The sequence below is a fragment of the Zonotrichia leucophrys genome, chromosome 15 (assembly GCF_028769735.1).
Source record: "Zonotrichia leucophrys gambelii isolate GWCS_2022_RI chromosome 15, RI_Zleu_2.0, whole genome shotgun sequence".
Classification (NCBI taxonomy): Eukaryota; Metazoa; Chordata; class Aves; order Passeriformes; family Passerellidae; genus Zonotrichia; species Zonotrichia leucophrys.
This window is the reverse complement of record NC_088185.1, coordinates 6,194,003-6,217,422: the sequence shown is the minus strand read 5'-3', so window position 1 is coordinate 6,217,422 and position 23,420 is coordinate 6,194,003. Positions and strand designations below refer to the sequence as shown.

The following is a 23,420-nucleotide window of genomic DNA, read 5'->3' as shown; positions in this document are numbered from 1 at the left end:
CTGGCAGGGCAGAGATAAGGGGCTGGTTGGGTGTGTGGGAGAAAGGCTCTGGTGATGCAGGCTCAGAGCTGGTGCTCCTGCTGAGCAGCCTCGGCCAGCTCCAGCTGTGCTCCCCTGCACTGTCCACCCAGGCTGGAAACCCCTCCAGCAGAAAGCAGGGGACACCTGATGGCACACAAGTGACAGCTGTGACCCAGAACCCACCCCAGGAGTTGCCCTCACAAGTGACATTTCAGAGAGCTGCAAAGCCTTGATGGAGTTTAATGGGCTGTGGGCGGTTTTGTCATTTGCATAGCAGACATGGTTATTGGGGATATTTCCTTCCATTTCTCACAGCAGCCTGTTGGGAGGCTGGAGTCCAGCCTGGCTCTCTCAGAGCCTCTGAGTAAACAAACAAGCATGCATCCTACTTAAAAAAAACAGTCTGGCAATTAAAAAAAGACATCTTGCCTTGTGCAAACAGGAAGGGCTGTAAAACACACTTTGCAGGGAGTCGGTGGAAATGCATTCAGTCTGGTTTATAATCACAGCACAATGAAATACCCAGAACATAAATAGCAAGAAATCAATTTTCCTTAGAAAAAGTAAAATAAAGAACATTAAATGATCATTTGACTAGATAACTGCAGTTTGCTTGGTGGTATAACTGTCATCTTGCCTGTGCACAATAATGGAATTAATGCAGAGGGGGTATGGTTTGGATGTCTCCTTCTTTACAGTGACAATAACTCCCTTGTTTTCTCTAGTGAGTAGATGTTTATATTCTAATTTTGTCTCTGCAGGCTACACAGAGCCTTAAACTTGCAAAAGGGATTTGTGAGCAGCCTGCTTGTCAAGAACAAATACTAGTCAAAAGAAATGTGTGACTTATTGACCTTGGGTTCACTGAACCTTCATCTTGATGCTTCCGTACCTCTAAGGAATCAGCTCCTCTGAAAATTAAAGTTCCCAGATTAGAATAGAAGCTTCAACAAAGGACCTGTGTGGCTTTACAAATACACATCGATTAGAGGACTTTGGAAGAGCTTTGTTAGAAAAGTGGAATTATGAAAAGCAAATGTTTGAGAGGTAAGAAAGCAGTTGAGGTCAAAGTTGATGAAAGCCAGACTTTTGAAAATATAGAATTTCTTGTTTGCATTTTGGCTAAAAATCTTTACTCCTTATCCTTACCTGTTAATTTATTAATTTGGAGATTCAGTGACAGTGTCTGGCTGCCCATCTTGCCAAGATGGTGAGAGGCCATGACTTTCAGGAGGACTCTTTTGTTGTGTACCCAATATTTGCTTTGTGTTATCCATTCAAATTAGTTTCTTGCATCTTCCAAGTTTTTAGAAGCTTACAGAAATATTTCAAATTCCAACTCCTAATGTCTGTGTTTAATAATTATAAACCCATGACATCTTTTATTTTCCTGTTCCTGAAGAAACATATCTCAAGAAATCAGCCCAAAGATTTCTATGCAATGTTAGTCTTAACTTGTTGCTCAAATTTTTGAAAGTGCAGAACCTCTTTCCAAGGCACCAGGGTGAGTCTTTAAGCTAAGATTAAATTTATAACAGATTAGTGTTTCCTATACAGAACTATAGAGAGGAAGTGCATTCTTCCACTGCAGAACAGTATATTTGTGCACATGTGTGACCATGATGTGGATGTGTTAAATACTTCTGTGATGTGTGTACAAATCCACAAAACCTGATGGAATGCTATTTAAAAGCATATATATAATAAATTTCATATGCTTTTCATATGCTCAGGAAACATCTTCTGTGTAGACATTAGTTAATTTTTAAAAATGAATTTACTACATTGGTTCCAAGGTTTTAACACCTATATATTTTACCTGTTTAATTACAGAGATATTTGTATGATGAGAAAACTCAGAAAACTGAGAACTTGTTTTGCTTACCCCATAATCTGCAGTTTGCTTTGATGATAGTATGTCATAATTCCTCCTGTGTGCCAGTCAAAACAAAGACTTTGCCCTGTACACAAGCAGTTCTTGTTTGGATGGTTTTGGTATTTTGAAATGAGGAGTAAAATCCAAGACAGATTATTTCCCTTCCCATAGCTGAATAAGGATAAGGCTGAAAGTGTGAAGAATTTCAGGCTTAAAGGAACAGAGTATTCAATCCCCTTAACACAGTGCCACTGTGACACTGGGCTGCCTCATGGAGAGTTTGAAAGCAAAAGTAGGAGGGAAAAAGCCCTCAAACCCTTTCAAACTGTCAACTTTTTTTTTGCTGAAAGAGGGTTCTTCAAATGCTGTTACCAATGAAACTGGATAGAAAAATATTTCTTTAATATTTTGAAGCTTCTAGAGTTGGATTGCATTTTAGAAGTACTCATATTATCAACAATATTCTCGTATTTGGTTTTTAACTACCTTACCCCTGGGACTTGAATTATTTGGGTACTGGATTTGTCCCACCGTCAGGAGTTTGTTGTAATGGTACTGTGGAATTGTGACTTAAACTGCAGTTGTTGTATTATGTGCACTCACTGGTATCTTTCTGGCTAGAAGAAAGCTTCAATTTTGCCATTGAAACTTTTGAAACTCAGATGGCTGAACAAAACAAAGCACTCCATGAAATCAAATATCACAAAACCTGACAGTGAATACTGTGAAATGCCATTTCCATGACTTGCTCATGACTCTGGTTCACTGCTGGAGCTGGTTACTGCCTGTCTTTATGCTCCTGCTGGAGGATCAGTTGTCTGAGCCTGAGATTATGCTCATGTTTAAAGACAAGCTCAAGGTTTCTGATTTGGGATATCAATTAGAAGGCAGGGAGAAGGGAAACATGTTTAGCTGCAAAGTTGGAGAGCAGCCACTTGCTGTGTGTGTGTTCCCAAAGCAATGTGGGACCAGAGGGGCTGGGGAAGGGCTGCCAGCTCAGGGGCTTTGTCCCATGGTCTGTCTTTTCTGCCTCATTGCAGCTTTCCTCAGCCAGCAGTTGAAGCTTCTCTGTCCTGCCTTGACAGCCAGTGGTTTCATTTGTCCTTTCTTGCCTGGGAAACAGAAATGATTTTATTTTCTGGTTTGGTTGAAAAGGCTTTGCAGTTATCAGGATTAGCTATCCCTTTAGTGAGTCTGGTTTTGACATTACTGAATCCCAACCATCCAATCCCTTACTTGGCTCTTGAGTTCAGAAATTGCTGAGAATTAATTTTTAGGCTGAGATAGTTTTACAGCCTTCTAGTAATCTGAGCTGAGATAATCCACTGGCTCAAGAAGGGGATAAGAAGAATAGTGAATGGCCTCAGACAGGACACACAATGAAGCTTCCAGCAATGTTCCTGAAGTGGTTTGGGCGAGTTGGTGGTGGGCACACAGAGAAACCAGCTGCAGTCTGGGCTGCCTGTGGTACCCAGGAACTGCACTGTAACCAACCAGGCAGAGGTGAAAAAAGGTCAGGAAGAATCTCTGCTGTTCCCAGTGTCTGTCAGTAAGTAATCATGCAGATAAAAATCACACCACACCCTCAGCTCAACAAAAAATTTATCTATATATCCTTATAACATTACAAATACAAGCCTCAGGGCATCTCTTGTCCTTATCTAAACAAAAGTCTTCTCTGGAAACCTTAGTCATGCAAGTTATGGCATGAAATCACCCTTTCAGCAGAAAAATGGTAATTTTGCATCTGGAGTCAAAGGAGGACTGGCTTGGTGTACAAAGCTATTATGTTCCTCAGATCCAATCACCCTCAGTAATTCAGGAGCAGCTCACAGATCAGCCTGTGAGGGTTTTTATTCAGTGCAGGTATCCAGCCCACTGAACTGTGCCTGGGTTTTTCTTGGGGTCCTGCTGACACAGAAGCTCTGAGTAGTGTTATCTGCCTTCTCTGTGGAAAGCATAGGAAAAATTACAGACAAAAGAAATTAAATGTGAATGACCTGGCAAACAGATGCAAACCCACAACACGGGATCATTGTGTTGTGAACTAAAGTGAGGAGGGGAAAAAAAAAGGCTTTTCTAGTGAAAAGCAGGAATTTGCTTGTTGAAATATGATTATCAGTTGCCACTTTTTTGTTTTCCAGATTTGGTGCAGAGTAACAGCTGTACCTTCCCTCTGGTGTGCTGGGTGACTCCTCTACCTCATGACCCCAGTTGTCTGTGGGCAAACACACAAATGGACAAGAGGAGGAGGGAGCTGTGCCCTGCTTGGGCAGTGTCTGCACAGCTCTGGGGAGGCTGTGGAGGATGCAGGCAGGCAAGCAGACACAGCAATCTCCTGGGAGGCAAATCTGTGTGTGAGAATCCTTTCCCAGACAGAGAAACCTCTGTGGGCTCCTCAGTGTGTGTAGCATTAAGTGGCACAGTTCACATTGAAAAGGGTGTTAAAACAGTTCTTTAAAATAATTACACGTAATCATCCTTTTTCTCTGTCTTCATGCTTTAAAAGTAATTTATTTGCCTTGATTAGTGCAGGTAAGACTCAGAAGTGAGCTGAGCCTTGCTTTAGATAATCCAGCTCCCGGGTGGCTGCATTGTTCACCCCAGTCTGTTCAAGAGGCAGATCAGGGGCTTGGTTTCCCTTCCTGACACCATTGAAATGAAGCCTGGAGCCTGTCCCCGTGTGGGTGGTGGGATGCTGTGCAGGGGGAAGGGGGCTGGGCCTGGAGGAGGAGGAGAAACCCTCCTGGCTGGCTGGGAAAGAGAAGGAAAACAGAGCATGACCTATGGGGTTGTGTCTGTAATGGCTCTGTTACTTTTTCCTTCCCTGGTACTTCTGCAGTGTGCATTACTCCCTGGAAAGGATCCTGCAGCATCAGCTCCCTCCGTGCTCCAGACAGATGATAACTGGTAAGCTTTGATTTCTTCTCTTAATTACAGTGTCTCAGTGCAAAACTTCAAGAAGATCTTTAAAGTACTGCTGGTTATTAAGAACTGCACTCCCTGCTTGCAATGTTATTTCTTGACATTGCTCCTGACTTGCCTTTTTTATTTCTTGGAGAGGTGAAATTCAGGCTTTTGTAGTTTTCCTCTTTAGACTTTAAATAATACTGTGTTGCTTCTGCTTTAGTTTTAAATGTTTGCTTTCCCTCTCACTGGGGACCTGGTCTGCCACCCCCTCCTGCAGTCCCCAAATGCAATGGGGGTTTTGATAGTGCTGTTTGTTCTTCTCACTTCACTGTTTGTGATGCTGGGCAGTGATGCATTCAGATTATCACAGCACGGGTAAAATAATACCCAGTTCTTCACTTACATCCTATTACTGCACCTCAGAGAGCTCTCTCACTTAGATTACTCAGGGGAAAGTCAATGACATACAGTCTTTTGATTTCAAATAGAAATTGTTGTGTAGAGATTTAAAAGATACCCTAATTTATTTTGAAATGGCCTGTAATGTGCTGGTGCTTTTTTGATTGTTTCATTAGACTGTGATTTTTCCATCTAGCTCCTATTCCCAAAGCCTACCAAATGATCATGATTTACTTAGGACATCTGTTAAATGCTGGGCTGTCTGGGGAGCAAGGCAAGGGAGCTGCAGTCCTGATGGGAATATTGAAGGCAAGCAGTGAAGCAGGCTGTGATCTCCCAACCATGGGGCAATTGGAGCCAAGCCTTGCTGCAATCCCTGCAGCTTGCACAGAAATGTGTCTGTCTCCAGAAATGCTCTGATTAACTGCTGGTAATAAGCAGATCTAGCTCAAGACCATCTCAAGACATTCAGATCTATTGCTTTGATTTGTTTTTTTGTTTTTTTTTTTTTTTTCCACAAGAAGAACAAATCTGGAGCCTAAACGGGAGCACTGACAGGATGCTGGGACCTGCTTGGTTCCCCCACCCACAAATGCTGAAACATTTCTGTTTTCAGCTGTCATTATTAGTGTTTTCTCAGTTCTCCTCCCCTCCACCCCCAGTTGCGACCAGTGCTAAAAAGATTTTTTGAAGCAAACCCTGCTGCATTTGAGCTTCCTCCTGCAGGACAGATTTACTCTCTGTGGTTGCCCTGTGGTTGCCACATGTTAGTTACATTAAAGGCACTGTTCCCATATCTAATGAAACAGAAATCCATGTGATGTAGAAAAACATTCTACTATTTTCATGAACATTTCCTGTTCTTCCCTCTCTCCCCTCAACAGTTTCATTAATATGGGCTGAGTCTGTTGGAAGGAGGCTTTTTGTTAAAATATATCCACCCTGTTTGGCTCCCAGCACTTGCAATCCCCAGGAGCATGGGGGTGATATTCCTGTTTAAAGAGGAGTGATGGATTTTTATCTATGAAATATGAGCCAGTATCTGGGGTTCTTAATGGTTTATAGCTTTGCAAAAAGCACACTGTGAGTCAATACAAGTTTTACCTGTGCAAAGGTGATTGAAATCTGTACAAAAAGGGAATTTTTGGGTTTGATACAATAGCCAGAGATAGTGACATCTGCTGTGTTTGTCTGTTTGCACCTGAAGAATAAGCTATAATCTGAAGAGAGGGCTAGAAAAAATACTCAAGACAATTTCTAAGTGTGTTGAGAAATCAATCCTCACAAAGTGTTAAGGGAAATGTATAACTTCAGCCACAAAACAAGCAGCGCTCTCTTGGAGACTTGAAATGGTCTATGCTTCTGCATTTATAAGTTTTATTGTTGTCCTAATAGGAAGTTTAAGAGCACATAGGGCAGGAAAAAAGTTGGTGTGGTTTTGTTTTTTTTTTTCCCTGCTTATAATTTTTCAAGTGGGTGGATCAACCCTGTGTAGGAGGGTTCAAGTGACTCTGTGAGCTGGGAACTGGAGCTGGGAATTCTCTTTCCCTCCAAGTGCTTGAACTCTCCATAGAATCAGATCATTTTGTATCTGGACTTCAATATAAGGTTTAGTCAGAGAGGATGGCAACAGAATTTCACCATGAGTCATATTCTTAACCCTGCTCCAGAGGGCTCTTCTTTTGCTGCATTAATCTCTCTGTAGCTCCCTTGTCTGGCTGTCAGATGTGTTGGTTATTGCTGGTTTGGGTTCTTTCTAAATTAGGTTATTTTTCCTGTGCTTTCAGTTCTCGTGGTGGTGGCATTTTCAGCCTTGCAAGGATTTTTGTTACCTCTGCAGAGTAGCCCTGTCTTGTGCCATGCTCAAGCAGGTTAATTCCAGTCCTGAAGGGAAAACTGCCTGGGAGGTTTCCCATAAAGAAACTGATCGAATTCCTTTGAGCTGGTAAAAGATTTCTGAGCTTTGAAACATGCCAGGCTCTTCCTTACAAGGAATTCATGTCAATTCTGGAGCAAGGCAACGATAATTTAAAGAGAGGATGATATCTGCAGGTCTGTGACCCGAGAGAAGCCCTTCCAGTAGTGGCTAGAAGTTTCTATAATGAAATCCCAAACCCTGTGAGAGATCCCAGGCTTTGCTGCCAACCTGAAACCCGAGTTAGGGTTTGGTAGCTCCATGAAACTTTCAAGAGAACCGTGACCAGTTTTTGATTTCAGCTGAGTTTCACAGCGGTGCCGTAGGTTCATTTAAATGCTGAATATGTGGAAATGAGCTCCTCTCCTTCCATGTGAATGTTAATTTAGTACACTTTGTTTAGCTGCGATGGCAACACAGTTTTTGGAAGCGTTCTGTGTGCATTAGTCATCAATATCTGAGCCATGTTTCTATTGTGCTCATCTGCCAATGGTCCTAAAAAGCATCAGCAATTCATCTATTCCAGCTGGGACAAGAAAGCCTGACAAACTGCAGTGCTGCATTGAAAAGCAACTAAAAATGGAATCATAGGGCATGTTTATTGTATTTTCATGACTGCAGCAGTCAGGGACTGATTTTCCAGCACACTGCAGCATTTGGGATCACCGCTGTGGGCTGTCCTGGTTCATCCCACAGGATGAATCAGTTGGAATTCTGCAGCCTGTGTGGAGGACCCTGCACATCAGCACCCCCTGATTGGTACTGAGGGGGCAGAGAGCTGCATTGAGGGCAGCTGCCTGGCATGATGCTACTTGTGCTTTGCTGCCTGGTGCTAGGGTGGCAATTCCCCATGAAGGTGAAGAGTTAGGGCTGCCACTTTGAGGTTCAGGCTGGGAGGATTACACTTGATGTTCACCTGAGGTCCTGAGCTAGAACCTCATGAATCCAGCTTTGACTTCTGCTCTGGGAGCTTTGCCTGACCTTGTGCTCAATAGTTTCCACAGGATGAAGATGTTGTTCCTCCCTCTGCCTGTTCTTTGTTTCACTAATTAAACTGATGAGTGAGGATGGCCCTTAATCAATGAAACAAGAGAGGGGTCTCACAAAGCTAACTTTAGCTGGCTGGTTTCTTTTAGTGCCTGTAGCTATTAGGCTTTTCCAGAGGCTGAATGAGGGCTGCTAAATGACAATTCCTGCTCTGAATGCCATGATTAAATCTGCTCTTTGTGAACCCCACTTTTTCCTTCACACTTACACCAAATACCACATCTGCCTGGGTTTGGGGAGCATTTTTGCCATCTATTTTCAAGGCAGTCACCTTAGAGAGAGGTATGTGTACCCTACTGTGCCCTGCCTGGTGCTCCTGTACTGGTGCCTGTGCTGCTGATCCTGGGGAGCACTGCTCTCAGATGAGTTGATTTATCTGCAATTTATCAAAAGGAAAACAAGGCATAAGAAAATCCTGCAGAGCGGTGGTGCCCTGCATCTCCTCCTGGCTGGAAGTGCCCTGGCTGGCTGCTCCATCACATGCTTGTGAGGAGGGGGACTGGGCCTGGAAGGTTTTTAAGGTCAGCACCATCTATTCAGAGCAAGAAGAGAGGAGGTGTGACCTTTTTCAAATGGTAAGCTTTGTCAGTGCTCCCATTGGGATTTTCCCCCAGGTGACTGCTTAAATGTCACTTGTGGTAAGGCAGGGCATTGGAAGCACTTCCCTTTCTCCTTGGAGAGGCAGCACAGGGAGATTCTAATTAGCCACTAAACAGAGAACCTCCTATGCTTTCCTAAAGCCAAAAACATCAGAGAAGTGAATAGCAATGTATTTTTCATATCATCTCCGTTTTGTAAAAGCCACACTTCTTGAGGATGTCAGCTTCTCTAGCAATGAAAAACCCCTCCTGTATAGCTGCAATTAACACTGCAGCAATAACTCAGTGCCATACATTCCTCGTGTTTATTGATTAGTGAACAAGCCCCCTGGGGTTTACACTGCTTCCAACATATTTGGTTCCAGCTGAATACCTGCAGTGTGCATTGATCTAAGAGTGTGATTTCCCCTAAATATCAGCCATCCTATTGCACCAGCCCTACATGTGCTGCTGTAGCTTCACAAAGCAAGTAGCTGAGAATGAAAAATGGTGTGAAAAATGAAAGGGCACCTGTTCCAGGCTCTGCTGACATCCATGAGCTCTCGCTGTCACATTGAGGTTACACCTGCAGAACTCACTTGGCTCCAGCAGTGTGATTTCTGATTTGTATTTGCATGTATGAAGAGAAACTGAAGTCCCTCGGGGGCTGTGGCAGCTCATGGCTTCAAAGAATCGGGTCCCTGCTGCAGAGAAGGACCAGATATCAAATGGATGCTCATTTCTGTGAAGCTCTTGTTTTCTTTGTATGAGCTACAGATCATTGCACAGGCATTTCCAGTATAGGTGTGGCTGCAGTAATTACTGCTTACTCTTTTGAAACCTGTGCTTACAAAACACAGCAGGCTGTGAAAGCAGATGAGCAAGCTGTCCAGAAGGGCCCAGTGTGGCCAGCTGAAGTTCAAAGATTAGGAGCAGAGGAATGCTTGGCAAGACAAGGGCTTCAGCAAAACCTGTGCCTGGTGGGCCCTGGAAGAGGCAGGTGAGCTCTGCTGAAAGGCCAGGGCAGGTGGCAGAGGGAGCCAAAGGGGACAGATGGATGTGAAGGAGAGGAGTACTGCAGAGAGAGGGTGGTGCTGGTGCTGTAGGAGTAACAGGCTGGATGTGTTTCAGCTCATCAGCCTCTCATCTATTTTAAAGTTGATAATAAAGTATGAAATAGCATGTGGCAAGCAGGATGGAGGTACAGACAAGCTTTCAAATCAGCATTTAGGGGCAGGGTAATTCTGCATTTCTATTCATAGCTGTGTAGCAGAAAAAGCAGAGGCTGCATGTGCACAAGTGAGAGGAGCCTGATATGCAAACGAGAGAGCATTAATACACCAGAATTGGGGATTTCTCCTTTCAGCTGCATGCAGTGCTGGCTCCTACCAAGGATGAAGATCGCACACACACATCTGGCACGGCCTCTGCCAGAGTTTGCTGTGGAGGGTGATGCTGTGAGGGTCTGGCTGTGCTCTCCTGTTCTCTCAGAGCTGCTCCATCAGGGTGCCTGTGCTGGAGCTGCTGTAGCCCCACAGGGATGAGACCTTCACCTCTCAAGTTCACCCCCAAACCTGCTTCTCTATAATCTAAGGTGTCCCTCTCCCCATGATGTGACCTCACCATGGCTTTCTGCAAAGACCTGAAGAAATGTCCTGCTTCCAAAATGAAGGGGTTTTTTTTAAGCAGCCTTTCTTTATCTTGTGCTATGTTTTAATGAATGCTGCAGCAGCCATAGTGGAGAAAGCTGTGGCAGGACTGCAGATGAGTGTGTGAGGATGTTATTCTTGTTAAAAGGCAGGGCTGAGGCTTTGGTGGCAGGAGGCTTGGCTGCAGAAAGCAGGGAGGGCTTCACCCTGAGCTCGCTCAGCCCTGCTCACCCAGAGCAATCCCAGCTGCTGCTCTGGGCTGTGCAATAAGCAGCGCTCTCCAAGGTTCATTAGGCCCTCGCCTATTAAGGGCTTTAAAAACTCGGGTCAGGACCTTGAAACAGATCTGCAGGCTGGGACTGAGCAGAGTATGTGCAGCAAGGGGAGTTTTGGTTCAGCTCCAAGTGGATCAGGGCCTGTGGAACAAACCCACCTGGAATTAATTGGAAGTGCTGGTGGCCACTTTTGGCAGAGAGGCAGGGCCAGGCCTGGAGGCTGGGAACACTCTGCCCTCATCCCCTGGGCACGCTGGGGGAGCCTCCTGTGGGAGGTTTGTGCTGGCACTTCCCACACTGAATGTGCTTTGTGAACTTGCATTTCCAGAGCTGTCAAGGAAAAGTCATTCCCTGTAATAACAGACATTTTATTTTCTTGTAGTACGGTTGCATGTGTTTGTTTTAGATGTAAGGAAGGATTTTTTTTGTTACAATGAATATGGTAAAACACTGGAATGCATGGTCCAGATTGGTGGTGGATGCCCCATCCATGGAAACACTCAAGGTCAGGTTGGATGGGATACGGAGAAACCTGATCTCATTGAGGTCAATACAAAGGGATTGGACTACATGATCTCTAAAGGTCTAATCCAACTCAGACTATGCTATGATTTATTTTCACTCTAACCATGCAGTACCAACAAGAAGGCAGTGCTTAGAATGACACAGCTTCTTAAACATAAACATGGCTTTTCTGATCTTCTCTCTCCACAGGCCACGTGCATGGCAGAGTAATTGTGTGGGGTGCAGGACTCTACTTGTTAAACCCACGGACATGAAGCTCACCAGGAAACTGTCTCAGGTTTGGCCAGGATTTTTAGGTGAATTCCAAATGTCATTAGGAGGATTTATGGGCTTGTGTTTGATGAACAATGTGCTTTGTTTCCTTTCTATTCTTTGGCTTATGAATATGAAAGATTATCTAGCTGATGAGGCCACTGATATCTTAGTATACAGAACAAAGTTGGGATGCTCTGAGTATTCATAAATGTAATCAAGGAGAATTATCCAGATGTCCTGTGTCATTTGGGAATTAAAACTAAGTACAAATAATAAAATCAATACATTCTAGCATTGATTTTTGTTGGCCTCAGAGTCCTGGAGGAGATGAGGGACCTCCTGCTCCAGGAGAGTGGAGCTGGAGACTGAGTGGGGCTGCAGCTGCAAGTCTGAGGAGTGTAAGGTGGAGAGAGGATGCTCTGGTCAATGTCTGAGGGGAATTGATCATAACCTGCATTGGAAAAGTAGATTTAAGAATGGAGACTGACCTGTGCTGAGATCAAAGTGCTGCAGCATTGTGTGTCTTGGTGAGAGGGAGTGATGTGGCCAAACAGGGTTTATCATGCCAGTGGCAGAAGAAGGAAATGTCCTGGTTCCAGCTCTGTCAACAGACTGTTTGTGGGCAGGGACAGGCTACTCTGCCCCAGATTTTCAGTTCTTTCATCTGTTCCCTCCTCCCTGCATCTCCTTTGGCTTCTTGCTGTGTTGTACTGCAGGAGAGCTTGGATTCGCTGTTCCTCTGTGGAGCAGAGCCTTTCCTCCCTGCCCTGCCCTTCGCAGCACCCCTGGCACCACTGAACTTTGTGAGCAGGACAGAGACCTCCTGCTCCTGGTGCTGCCATTTTCCCAGTGCTGATGCCCCTATTTCAATTATCTGCGGTTTCATGGTGTTTGGGTGAAATCTGAGGCTGCAGCTCACACACACACAGCTGCTGGACCCTATTTCTTCTGTCTCCTTTTCAGCTCATAGCTCCAAATGAAATCTCAGGAAACTGAAGTTCCAGCTCCAAGAAGTAGGGTAATGATTTGTTTGGTTTTTTTCCCTCCTGTTTTGTGCTGTTCCACACAGGTATGGTGGCTTCCTCCTTGCAGCAAAGGAGATGGGGACTGTGTTCTTCAAGGGGAAATTCCAGTTTGGGATAATGCAAATGAAAACACCATGTGTGTCCTTTTTCATTCAAATTACATACAAAAAAATTGGTGATACGAGACATGAGCAAAGGCAGAAAGGAGCCTAGAGTCTTTAATCTTTAAAATCTATTTTACATGATTAAAAGGATCCTGCTTAGAGAAAAGCAAGACTGGCTATTTATATCTCCATTCTTCTCCCCACTGCTCCCCCTTTTTTTCCCAGAAAATACTGCACAGTCTCACATCTGAAAGACCACGGCTGGCTGCCATTAATTTTAATGCTAAATCCTCATCAGCATTTCAAAACATTATGAAAATGTCTAAGAAACTGTCTTCTAGTAGCTTGAAAATATTGCAGGCAGCAGCCTAAATAATATTGTAAGTGCCCTGGTAAGTACAAGAGCACATGCTGGAAAGGAAAAGAGAAAAATAAAAGGCTTTAGACCACCAAGCACACGTCAGCTCCACAAAGCAGGCATAAATGGATTGCAGGATTTCATGGATGCTGAGAGTTTGAATTACTGGCTGAGCTACACCTCACTTACAGAAAATGTGGTTTTCTTTTTTAGAGAACGCATCAAATATTGAATGCTAGCTTGCTTGTCCACGGACAAGTACATAAATAACCTTACATGGAGGGCTCTGTTTAGGCTGACAAATGCAATTAAATGAATGGAATATGGCCAGGCCCCCCATATTAGTGTTCTGTTACACTGCATTGGTGAGGATGATGGATGCCAATTAAATTGAAATGAATGGTCATAGGTTAAACAAATGATGGCTCTGATCAAAGCACTCCTCCTTCAGCAAGGCATTCAACCTGTCCTAAGCTTAAATACATGGTTTTAAACCATGCTTAAAATTGAGCTTAAGTAATTTCCAGCTTAGGGAAAGGCTGGACCATGGATTTTGGGTGTTTTTTTTTTTTTTTTTTAGTTTGGAATACCCATGCTTACCTAGTCCATTTTGCATATCCCAAATTTCACTGGGCTTTTAGGACCTGCTGCTGCTGTCTCATGCTGTTTTGTATTTCTAGTACTCCAGTGGGCTTGGGGAGCCGAGTAAGGACTGCAAAACCTTGTGCTATTTGTGCTTTCATGGATGGTGCTTTCACTGAAGCCCTGCCCTGCAATGGGTTGGCAACAGAGGCTGATGAATGACCCTTCTCCTGTGGTAGTAAGGGGGATGTTGCCAGTGGAAGATGATTATCCATATCATTAGTTTTCCTTTAGTGAGTATTTTTAAGTATTTCCACATCTTAAATTGGAATTTTTATCCTTCTCTTTCTAAGAGGTTGCAAACCTAAAGCCCCATTTTAATAATTATTAAGAATAGGGGGAAAAAAACCCCATGTAATTTTTCAAGAGCAGAAGGCTAAGAAACCCTGTTGTTTTTCCCCAGTTTGCATAGGAACTGGGACAAGAACTCTCCAAGTAAATAGAGTCAAAATGCCAGGGATTGCTGGGAAATCCCAGGGTTTGGGGGGGAGAAATGTAGAGCTCAAAACACAGGCATAGATAGCGAACTTCCTTCAGCTCCTGTGCTGCTGCTTCTCTCTTTGATTAGACATCAAGTTGGGGCATCATCAGCAGTGTGAATTCTGAAGAACACAAGAGAATGCACTTCAGGTTAGAAAGCCTGTCTTTTATTCAGATATTAAAGAAATAAGCCACTAGACTATTCTTGAAATTAATCACTGAGAGGGTTAGGCAGGGGCTGGAGGTGCTCACAGCACATTTTTCACTGCCAGCTCCTTGTAGCCAAGGTGTGTTGTTAAGACCAGCCTGGAGGAGCACTTCCCTCCCTCCTGCCTGTGCCTCTCCATGGTGACATCATTAATGCTGAAGGCTGTAATTGACCACAAAGCACAGACCTTTAGTCCCCACCTGATCTTCCCCAGTGTTTATCCACTGCTGGCCTGACCACACAGCAGCCTAATGAGCATTACACTTGACAAATATTGTCATGCCTAAACAGGAGACAGTGATTCTGCTAGGACAAGCAGCGAGCCCCAGGGCACGTCACGCTCAAATAGCAAAGTTAGGAATTAATATTAATTCTCTTCCACTCACTAGGGGCCTGATCCACATCCCTGATGTCAGTTAAGTCTTTCCACTGTGAGCTTTGCTTCTCTCCTATGAAGCAGCACTTTTACGCTCCTTGGTTGTGTTTTATTTTATAATAAGTTGGACAGTAATAGCAGATGGCGCAAACTGTTTTTTTTATCTGGGATCAGGACTGGTCCAGTAGATGGACAAAGAACTGATTTGAGATGAAAAACCACAGGTCCTAATTCCTTCTAGATTTTACTGTCTGGAGTCTTGATATATGTTGGATAGCATTCCACATTTTATGTGCTAGATCAAGACATGGTGAGCAATTTAGGAGAAATGAGAACCTGTGATTCTCTTTGTTGTCTGTTTGCCTGTTGTGTAAAGCTCTGTGTGGCTGCTGTATCCAGTCTGCATGCAGAGCTTTGGGAAAATCCCTCTCCCCACACCAAGGCTGCTCATAAATCCCCAGGAATTGTAGCACCTGTGCTGCTGAGCTGCCTTCCCCCTGCTACCTTATATTCATTTTTCTTTATTATAAACAGGATCAAAAGTTTTAATGGCTACTTGAGGCTTTCTTTCTAGATGCTCTAGTTTATTTTTATTTTATAGAATTTAAGATAGAGAGTAATTATTGCAAAATTAATGAGATTTAAAGTTATGCTTGTATCTAAATATTTCCTTGGTCTGTTTTTCTGGTGTCTAGGCTCCACGGTACTTTTTTTTCTTGTCATAACTTGCCATGATTTACTCAACTGCTGCCTCCTTTTTAATCTATGTCTGACAGAATCCTTAATATCAGGTAGAATCAGATATCCCAGAAGCTTTGGGCTAAATTAACTAACTTTACAGTAGAGCAGAGAAAGGGGATGCCGTGTGGAAGGGGTGGCTGTGTCTCCAGCCTGCTGCTGTGAGTAGCTCTGCCAGGGGGGTGATGGATTTTTGCTTTGCTCAGAGGGGTTCTAGCTTGCTCAGAAAGGTTCTAACACTGAGCAGCAGATGGGCTGAACCTCCCAGGTGGGTGCCTGGCCCTGTGTGGGTGCAGATCTGGGACCAGCAGTGCCTGACTCTGTGCGGTTTGGAGTGCCTGGGTTTGTCTGTCAGTCTCAGTGCTGGGTTTATCACCTCTCCCCTGGCTCTGAAGCACACATCCTCATGGTCCTGACCAGCTGCTGTATGTGCTGACAGAGCCTGGGTCAGGGTGGAATTTTGGGCACCCTCAGCCTGTGCAGCTCCAGGCAGGCTGGGAGCACGTTCCCAGACAGCAGGGCAACTCTGTGCTGGCTCTGGTTGCTGGAGCAGTGTGATCCTGTCAGACAGGGCATTGCTGAGCATTCCTGCCACCAGATCCCCCTGTCTGGGGCAGCAGGAGGCAGCCAGCCCCTCTGAAGGAGGGCAGGGAGCCACGGTGCCACCAGACTGCCCTGGAGTCCTCTGCAGGCCTGAGCTGCTGACAGGAGGTGATTTACAGGGATACACAGCCAGGGCCAAGTCAAGCTGAGCCAGCTGAAACAACTGGAGCTCAGAATAGGTCAGGCCTGAATGCAGCCTGGAGCATTTGCCTACTATGGCTGTGGCTGCTGGGGCAGAAAGCAGCATTTGAAGGCACAGTCCTGAGGGCACTCAGGCTGCCCTGGGAGGGGTGCAGGGCTGCCCTGGCATCCCTGGCCATTTCCTGAGCCATTCTCCTCTGGGACAGATGTGATTCTTCACATTTGAATCTAATTTTGTGTTCAGAACATTTTGGGCTTGTCAGAACTCAGTGCATCCCTCCGGGTGTCCAGAGCTGCTGAGGACCCCGCCAGGGGTCTCGGAGACCCTGACACACAGCCCAGAGCACCTGGGAATTTGACTTTGGCTCTTGAAGCAAGTTACCAGCTTTGTATGAGGACCTGAAAGTCACACAGGTTTGAGTAGTGTAATAACAAAATGATCACAGGGTGAAAATGTAGATTTTAGGATTTTTGGTATGGGGGTTATGGGGACAAGATGGAGGAACTTGGGCAGGTCTAGCCTTTCTTGTTCTCCATTCTCTGCAGTGATGTTGGCACTTTGGGATTGGTTTAGAGTAGAAGTGCACTGTCTAACATAGGTGATAGGTACTGGGAATTAAGTGTAAATATGTTATATGTAGTTTGTAGTATAAAAGGACAGCACCACCTCGGGGGTGGTCAGAGTGCTTGTGTCTGCCTGGCTGGGCAGAAAGAAAATTTTATAGATAAGAATTAATAAACAACCTCAAGACCAAAAAGTGAAGAGTCCAGACTCGTTCTTCAGCTGTGTGGGCTGAAGCAGAGACATCCTGCACATCTTGGGGCAGCAATTATCAACAGCAACCCGAGATGGGCTAAATGAAAAATAACCAGTTTATCACCAAGAAGAGCAAGGACTCCTTCTTTGCAGGTTTTTCTGCTTCCTCCCCAGTGGGGATGTGCTCAGTGCCCCCATGCCCACCCCCAGAGCCTGGGCCAGCCCCTCAGAGCACACTTGGTGCTGGCAGGGAGCAGTAATTGAGCTGTGCATTGTCGCAGCACTGTCTTGATCCATGATGTTTGCTGTCAGGCAGATCCCAGAGGGAGCTGCTGCAGACATGTCAATGTTCTGCTTCCTCTGCACAGAGGCTCCAAGCTGCCAGGGCAGTTTTTTATCTCAATATCACCTCCTTGCTTTCACCTGTGTGCTATTAAGCTGTTAATATATCGGGGGAAAACCTCATCCAGGCAAGTGTATTAGGGATACTTAAATGAGGTAGCAAAAATATTATTGTTATTAAATGTTCCCACCAGATACTTGGACAGCTTGCCTTGCAACTGCAAAGCTAACATTTAATTACAGCAAGATATATATTCATAATGGATTGCAATTTACCAAAATACACAGAGGGCCCTGGATTTGTCAGTGTGCATTTGCTCTGCAAGAAATGCATCTCACTAAAAACCAGATGTCAAAATTAACAGTAGAGCTTTAGCAGTGCAGGGAGGGAAGCTGACATTTCTGAGCTGGCATTCCAGCTGTGTTAACAGCATCAGGGGCTCTGTGTCCTTAAACACAACGTTAAGGAGCAGAACTGCATTAATTTGTTTAAATTATAAGTGGTGGGAAATCACCTACACTGTGTTGGTGGCAACAATTGCAATCAGGAGAGATTCTGGATCCCCTCCTACGCCCCAAATATTTTCTCCCTTTCCATTCACTTGCCGTGTTCCTGTCTAGCAAAATTGCAGGAGGTTGTAAAAATTAGTTCAGTTCTGAGGAAATTGCTAGGGATCATTGTCAGGGTCAAGATTTGGAGAGGGATGAGGGAGGCAGGTGGGTGAAAGCTCTTGTAAATGTCTGAGTAACTGTTCTGAAATGTAAATTATTGATTCATATCCCCCTGTTTTTTAATGTGCTTTATCTTTCTGGTAATTTAACCTAGTTTCCAGAGTATTTTTATCTGTAGTTTTCTAGAACCTGTATTACCCATGTATTTTATCTCATCTCTTTCTCCTGTTCTTAGATGTTAGGTAGTGAGTCAGGGCACTGATTAGCTTGACTAATTTGTTGGCATAGTTTTCTGTCAGGGGAAAAAGGATGCACATTTTTAAAAGTGAAGATAATTAACTGTTGGAACAACACAAGCACCAGTGCCTCCTTCAGTGCTAGCAATAACAACATCAGGATGTAGATTTTCCTAAGAAATGTCTCTGCTTTTCCACTGCCATTAATTTTTGGAAGCCCTGAGGCCTGTGCTGTGTGGAAGATGGATGATCCTGATGGGGCATCACGTTTTGGGACTTCCCAAACCTGGTGCTTGGGGGAATGTGTTCAGCTCTGTTCCTTGCAGGACAGGATGGCAGGAAGGGTTTGGTGGTGGGTTCCATGGATGGGTTCCAGCCATGTCCTGTGGAGCTCAGAGCTGCATCTCAGGCACGTCAGGGGAAGGACAATGAATTCCTTGTGAACTGCTGGGAAATCCTGGGAGGCTCCTGGGCTCTCTAATCACTGATTGAAGTGGGAATTGCAGTCTCCCAGAGCCTCTGATGGTATTTGCCAGAGCAGGAGCAGCATCAAGGGGTGCTGGTGTGGGATCCAGCTGCTCCAGGGGTGGGAATGTGCTGTGGGGACAGTGCTGCAGGCAGGGCTGCAGTGTCCTGGGACATCATCCCCTCCCTGCTGGGCTGGGAGGCTGCACAGGGCGAGGGAACAGCAAAAGGGATGGCAGGGTGCACCTGGGGAGACCTGGGGGAGCTGATACCTCACTGATAACAGCACCTGGTGCCCTTATCTGTGGGTGCTGGGCCCATTTGAGCTCCCCCAGGGCCCAGCCTTGCTGCTGGGGCTGTGCTGGGTGGGGAAGCAGATCCCCATTTCACAGGCAGCAGGAAACCTTCACTCACCTGTGGGCAAGGGAGATATTCAATTTCCAGGCAAGATCATATTTCCTCTTTAAAATCCAGACAGATAGAGATGGCTGTTGACCCCAGCAGCATTATGTGACCTTATCCACCACACAGATATTTTCCTGAGGTTTTCTATTAGAGAGGCAGGCCTGGGGCTCCAAGGGTGAGCTGGGGGGTGACGCTGAGGTTTGAACCCACCCACCCAGCCTGAGCAGAGGTGGGGCACACAGGGTGTTCTGCCTGGGGAGAGCAAAGGGAGCATCATCCAGAGGAAAACAGCTCCCTAAAGCAGTGTAGAGATGCTCAGTAAATCACTTGAGTGTGATCTCGAGCATCTCTTGAAATGTTTTGCTGAAGGGGGGCCCAGCAGAGGAAAAAGTCCTTGGGCAAATCACAGTGTATAAATACCTCTGGTGTGGGTGTAATTAAGGCCACAGCCCTGGCACACGAAGCAGTCAGCAATAAATAGGTTCCTGAATTAGAGAGAATCTCTGCTGTATTTCAGATGTGACTGTTTGAGTTACATGTATAAAATGGCCTTTGAAATAGCAGCTGTGTCTGTGTTATCTTCTTCTGAGAGATAAGCAATTATGAGAATGTTATAATGATTTCTTTAAAAAAATGGATTTAAACAGCAATTGCTTTTCAGTGCAGGAGATATTTAAACATCAGTACCTTGAATTGATTAAAAAGAGCTGTACTGATAATGCAATTTTGTAGCTTGTGATTTGCAGTGAGCAGTGCAATGAATCATGATGAAAGGCTGGAGAGGAGGTGTCTGATGGGACCTTCGGCCACTTTGGTGGCTCTGAGGTGCTGTGTTCATCTCACAAAGGGAGCTGCACTTGTATCAGACTCCTCATTAGTGCTGCTGTGTGTTTAGTGGCAGGTGGTTGTTCATTAACAGTGAACATGGGAATACCTTGCCTTGCTGGAGGGCCTCTTAGGAGAGCCTTGTTTCTGAGGGATGCTCTGCATTCCCCTGCTCACTGATGCCTTCTGTACTTGAAGGATTTTAAATATCACGCTTTTACAATTTGTATTTCTTCTGACTGTTTATTAGTCAGAGTAATTACGTGTATTTTTCAATGCAAAATAGATTCCTTCCACTTGGATAGCTAACTGCTGCAAAGCAGTCTCCCAGCTAACAGATAGTATCACTGAATTCTTGGATCACAGAAGCATTTGTATATCCTCCTTGAATCACGAGAAAATTTATTTATTCAACCCTCTTGGATTCTGTTCTCTTGCAGCAATAACTCTGGTGCTGGATGATGAGTAAGGAACAGTGTGTTTGAGAGTGTTCATGTATCTCATGGGCAGTGGCTGGATGCTGTAAGCAGATAGAGCAGTTACCAAGGTGAGCTGGACTCTGTCACTGTTCTTTTAATTCCTCTTTACACAGTATAAAAACACAAACAACAACAACAACGAACAACAGAAGGGGGGAGGGTGTTTCATTTCACTGAGCTGCACTCTGAGCATCATTAATTTCACTTCTGCTTGAGGTGACACTTGGGTCTAGAATCCTTCTGCACCCTGGCTCCTGCAATTAGTCTGCTGCCTCCTCAATGGGGTCTCAACCATCGAAATCCTCGTCTTCAAGCAAGTACTGACAGCCCCCTCGTGTTAAGTTTTGTAAACACTAATTTGTGACATCTCCCGTGGCTTGAATCAAAGCACTCAAGTAAAAGTAATAATACCACTGTTAAAGTGAACGTTACAGAAGGAAATGCCTGTCACCTGATGCTAAATGGAAATGACACTGAGCATGTTTCAGGAGAGGCTTCTAATGAGGAGGCGCTGGGGAAGCAGCGCTGCAGCCCCGGCTGTCAGCCCCGGCCCTGCTGGGCACACAAAGGGGAAACAGGGCTGGGGGTCCTGCTTTCCAGCCTCTTCTGCATTTACTCAGGTGCCTGTGAAATGAGACAATGGCAGCCTTTGTGTGAATGGCAGCTGTGAGATGCAGAGGTGCAGGGATGGCAGAGATGTGAATCTGTTTGTGCCCTGCTTGTGCTCAGTGCTGCACGCCCAAGTGTCTCCCTATCCTGTAAAATGTAGCTCAGTACCACTCTTCCTTGAAGTTATGCTTAGACTATAAAGCTCTTTTCTATTTATCATTTGCCTCTCTATTTATTTTTTTCAGTCTTTCTTCCATAATCACATTGTATAGATTGAATGCATCTCTTCCCCCTTTTCCTTTGTGATGCCCTCAACATTGTTGTTGTATTACACGAACTTTTCACGCCTGGCAATACTGGAAACAAAAGGAGTGCTCCAACCCAAAACTGAGTGTCACACTTGGTAATTTTCAAAGAAACTTCTGTGAGCATTCACAGTACAACCATAATGCAGACTTTCCAGCAGGTAGCTGAGCTGGTTGTACCCATCTGCTGTGTTTGAGCCTGTTGAAGGGTAAATGAACCTCTGCCAGCACATAAGAAGCCCAAGCAAACTGGGAAAACAGACAAGATTATCACTAAGAGAAACATCATGCTGTGTAAATTCCTATCCCGTGAGAGGAGCATGGAACAGGGAAAAATTCCTGAGGGTGTTGCCTGTGCATGAACTCTGGGCTGGGAGGGGATGGGTGTCAGCACTGGGTGCCCACTGGGTCTCAGCAACATGGAAACTTGACAGGTGCTCTTGTGCTGGGGGGTTCTGCCCTTGTCCACAGGCATTTGTCTGAAACTGCACAATGCAAGGATGGTGTGAGTGGGAGGCAGAGAATGGAGACAGGGGCAGAGGTGATGCCCAGGGAGCAGCGTGGACAACTCAGCTGGAGCTGAAGGTGAGAAGTGAAGGCAGAAATACAAGAAACACCTCTGCACCTGCAGGGGAGGAGGAGGTGCTGGTTTTCCTTCACATGAGCCATGAGTGCCCCTGTGGCTCCCAGAGATACTATGGCAGTGAGGTACTGCCTGAGGGAATGGGCTGGGCTGTTAACTTATTCTTCTCCTTCCCTACTTTATTCTTCTCTTCCCCAGGCTGCCCAGTGGGTGCTGTGGGCTCCCGGCTGCACCCCTTGCTGTGTCACCCTGCTTGGGGAGGAGGGCACTGTTTGTGGAGCCAGAACTGAGCAGCTGCAGCCTGGCCCAGGGACCAGGGGCACAGGTGGCACTGATGGCACTGGCACAGGTGCCACTGGCAGCACTGGCACAGGTGGCACTGGCAGCTCCTCTGGTGGATCCACAGCAGCTTCCCTGGGTCAGCCCAGCTGCACCAGTTCCCCTCAGTGGGTTTGGCCCCACAGGGCAGCTGGCAGGGCTGGGGTCTGGCTCAGAGCTGGGGGGCACAGCAGCTCTGAGTGCCCTGCCCAGCTCCTCCCCTTCCTAGTGCTCATTAATCCTTTACTCATAAAAGCATAGAATTAGTAAGGTTGGAATTAAATCTTTTCAGGCCCTCCTCTGTCAAGAACGTTTCTAATGTCTTTTATTTCCTTTCTAATTTAATTTAACTGGAAAAAGCACTTTTTTTTTTCTTCTTATTTCTCTATTCCTTTATGATTAGGGAAAACCCCATCTAGTAAGTCTAAATGCTTCTACCATGGAAATATTTAGTACCAGCTCTGGCATATTTATGTTGGCTCCCTGATTAGACAATGTGCCAAGCTGTCCTTCGTGGCCTTAATTATCACAACTTCAGGCCAGCATTGCCTGCTTACAGCATAATCCCACGGCCCAGAGTGAACCCTGAAAATGCTTAATTAAATGACATTCCACAACAGATTAAGGAGTCAGAAGCCCAAGATAAAGGAAAAGGGAGACTGTGACCATAGGAGTGGCAGGTGCTCTTCCTTCTCAGAATAATGCTCCTGACATGGACTGTTTAGTTTTGAGCACATTAAAAAAACCAATGTTATTTGGTAACAGTTTGGGGTCTTTGCTTGGCTTCTTGCATTTTCAGTGGATCAGAGAGGTCCTGCCTTGGGATGAAGGGTGAATAGCACTGATTTTACATCAGCTGAGGATCTGCTCTGTGCTCAGGTAATTTGTTTGGGTACCTGGATGAGGCCCTTTGCCAAAGTCAGTGGATGCTTTTGCAGTTCTGAAATCCACGGTGAGCACTGGGGTCAGACACCACAAATTTATTGCTAAAAAATACCCCTCCAAAAACCGAACAAAAAAACAAAAAAAAAAGCCCCAAAGCAACCCTTTTCCCCAAGTAAAATGTGGTGTGCAGTTATTTAGAGCAGACAGGATCAGAGTGTGTCAGGGAGCCCTGCGGGAGCCAAAGCCCACGTCTGACCACAGAAGATCAGCAGACAAATGCAAATGCTGAGATAATGTTACAGTGCACAGATTAGGGCTCAAATCTTCAGCAAATCTGTTCAGAGCAAGGAAATGACAGCACGTGGGGCACGTGCAGCACACTGAGCACGTCTCATTCAGAGCCCCATCAGTAAA

The 23,420-nt window shown here is 45.3% G+C and overlaps 1 long non-coding RNA gene across 1 annotated transcript in view; it reads left to right on the top strand.

Annotated features, from left to right (window-relative positions):
• The window catches only part of LOC135454595 (uncharacterized), a 38,255-nt gene extending 15,374 nt beyond the window's left edge, over positions 1-22,881 (top strand). The window contains exons 2-8 of the long non-coding RNA XR_010442145.1: positions 783-1,068; positions 4,042-4,214; positions 4,740-4,807; positions 11,385-11,472; positions 20,268-20,374; positions 21,692-21,805; positions 22,002-22,881. This is a non-coding gene — a long non-coding RNA (uncharacterized LOC135454595). The remainder of the gene's footprint in view (positions 1-782; positions 1,069-4,041; positions 4,215-4,739; positions 4,808-11,384; positions 11,473-20,267; positions 20,375-21,691; positions 21,806-22,001) is intronic.
• Positions 22,882-23,420: the final 539 nt, after the last annotated feature.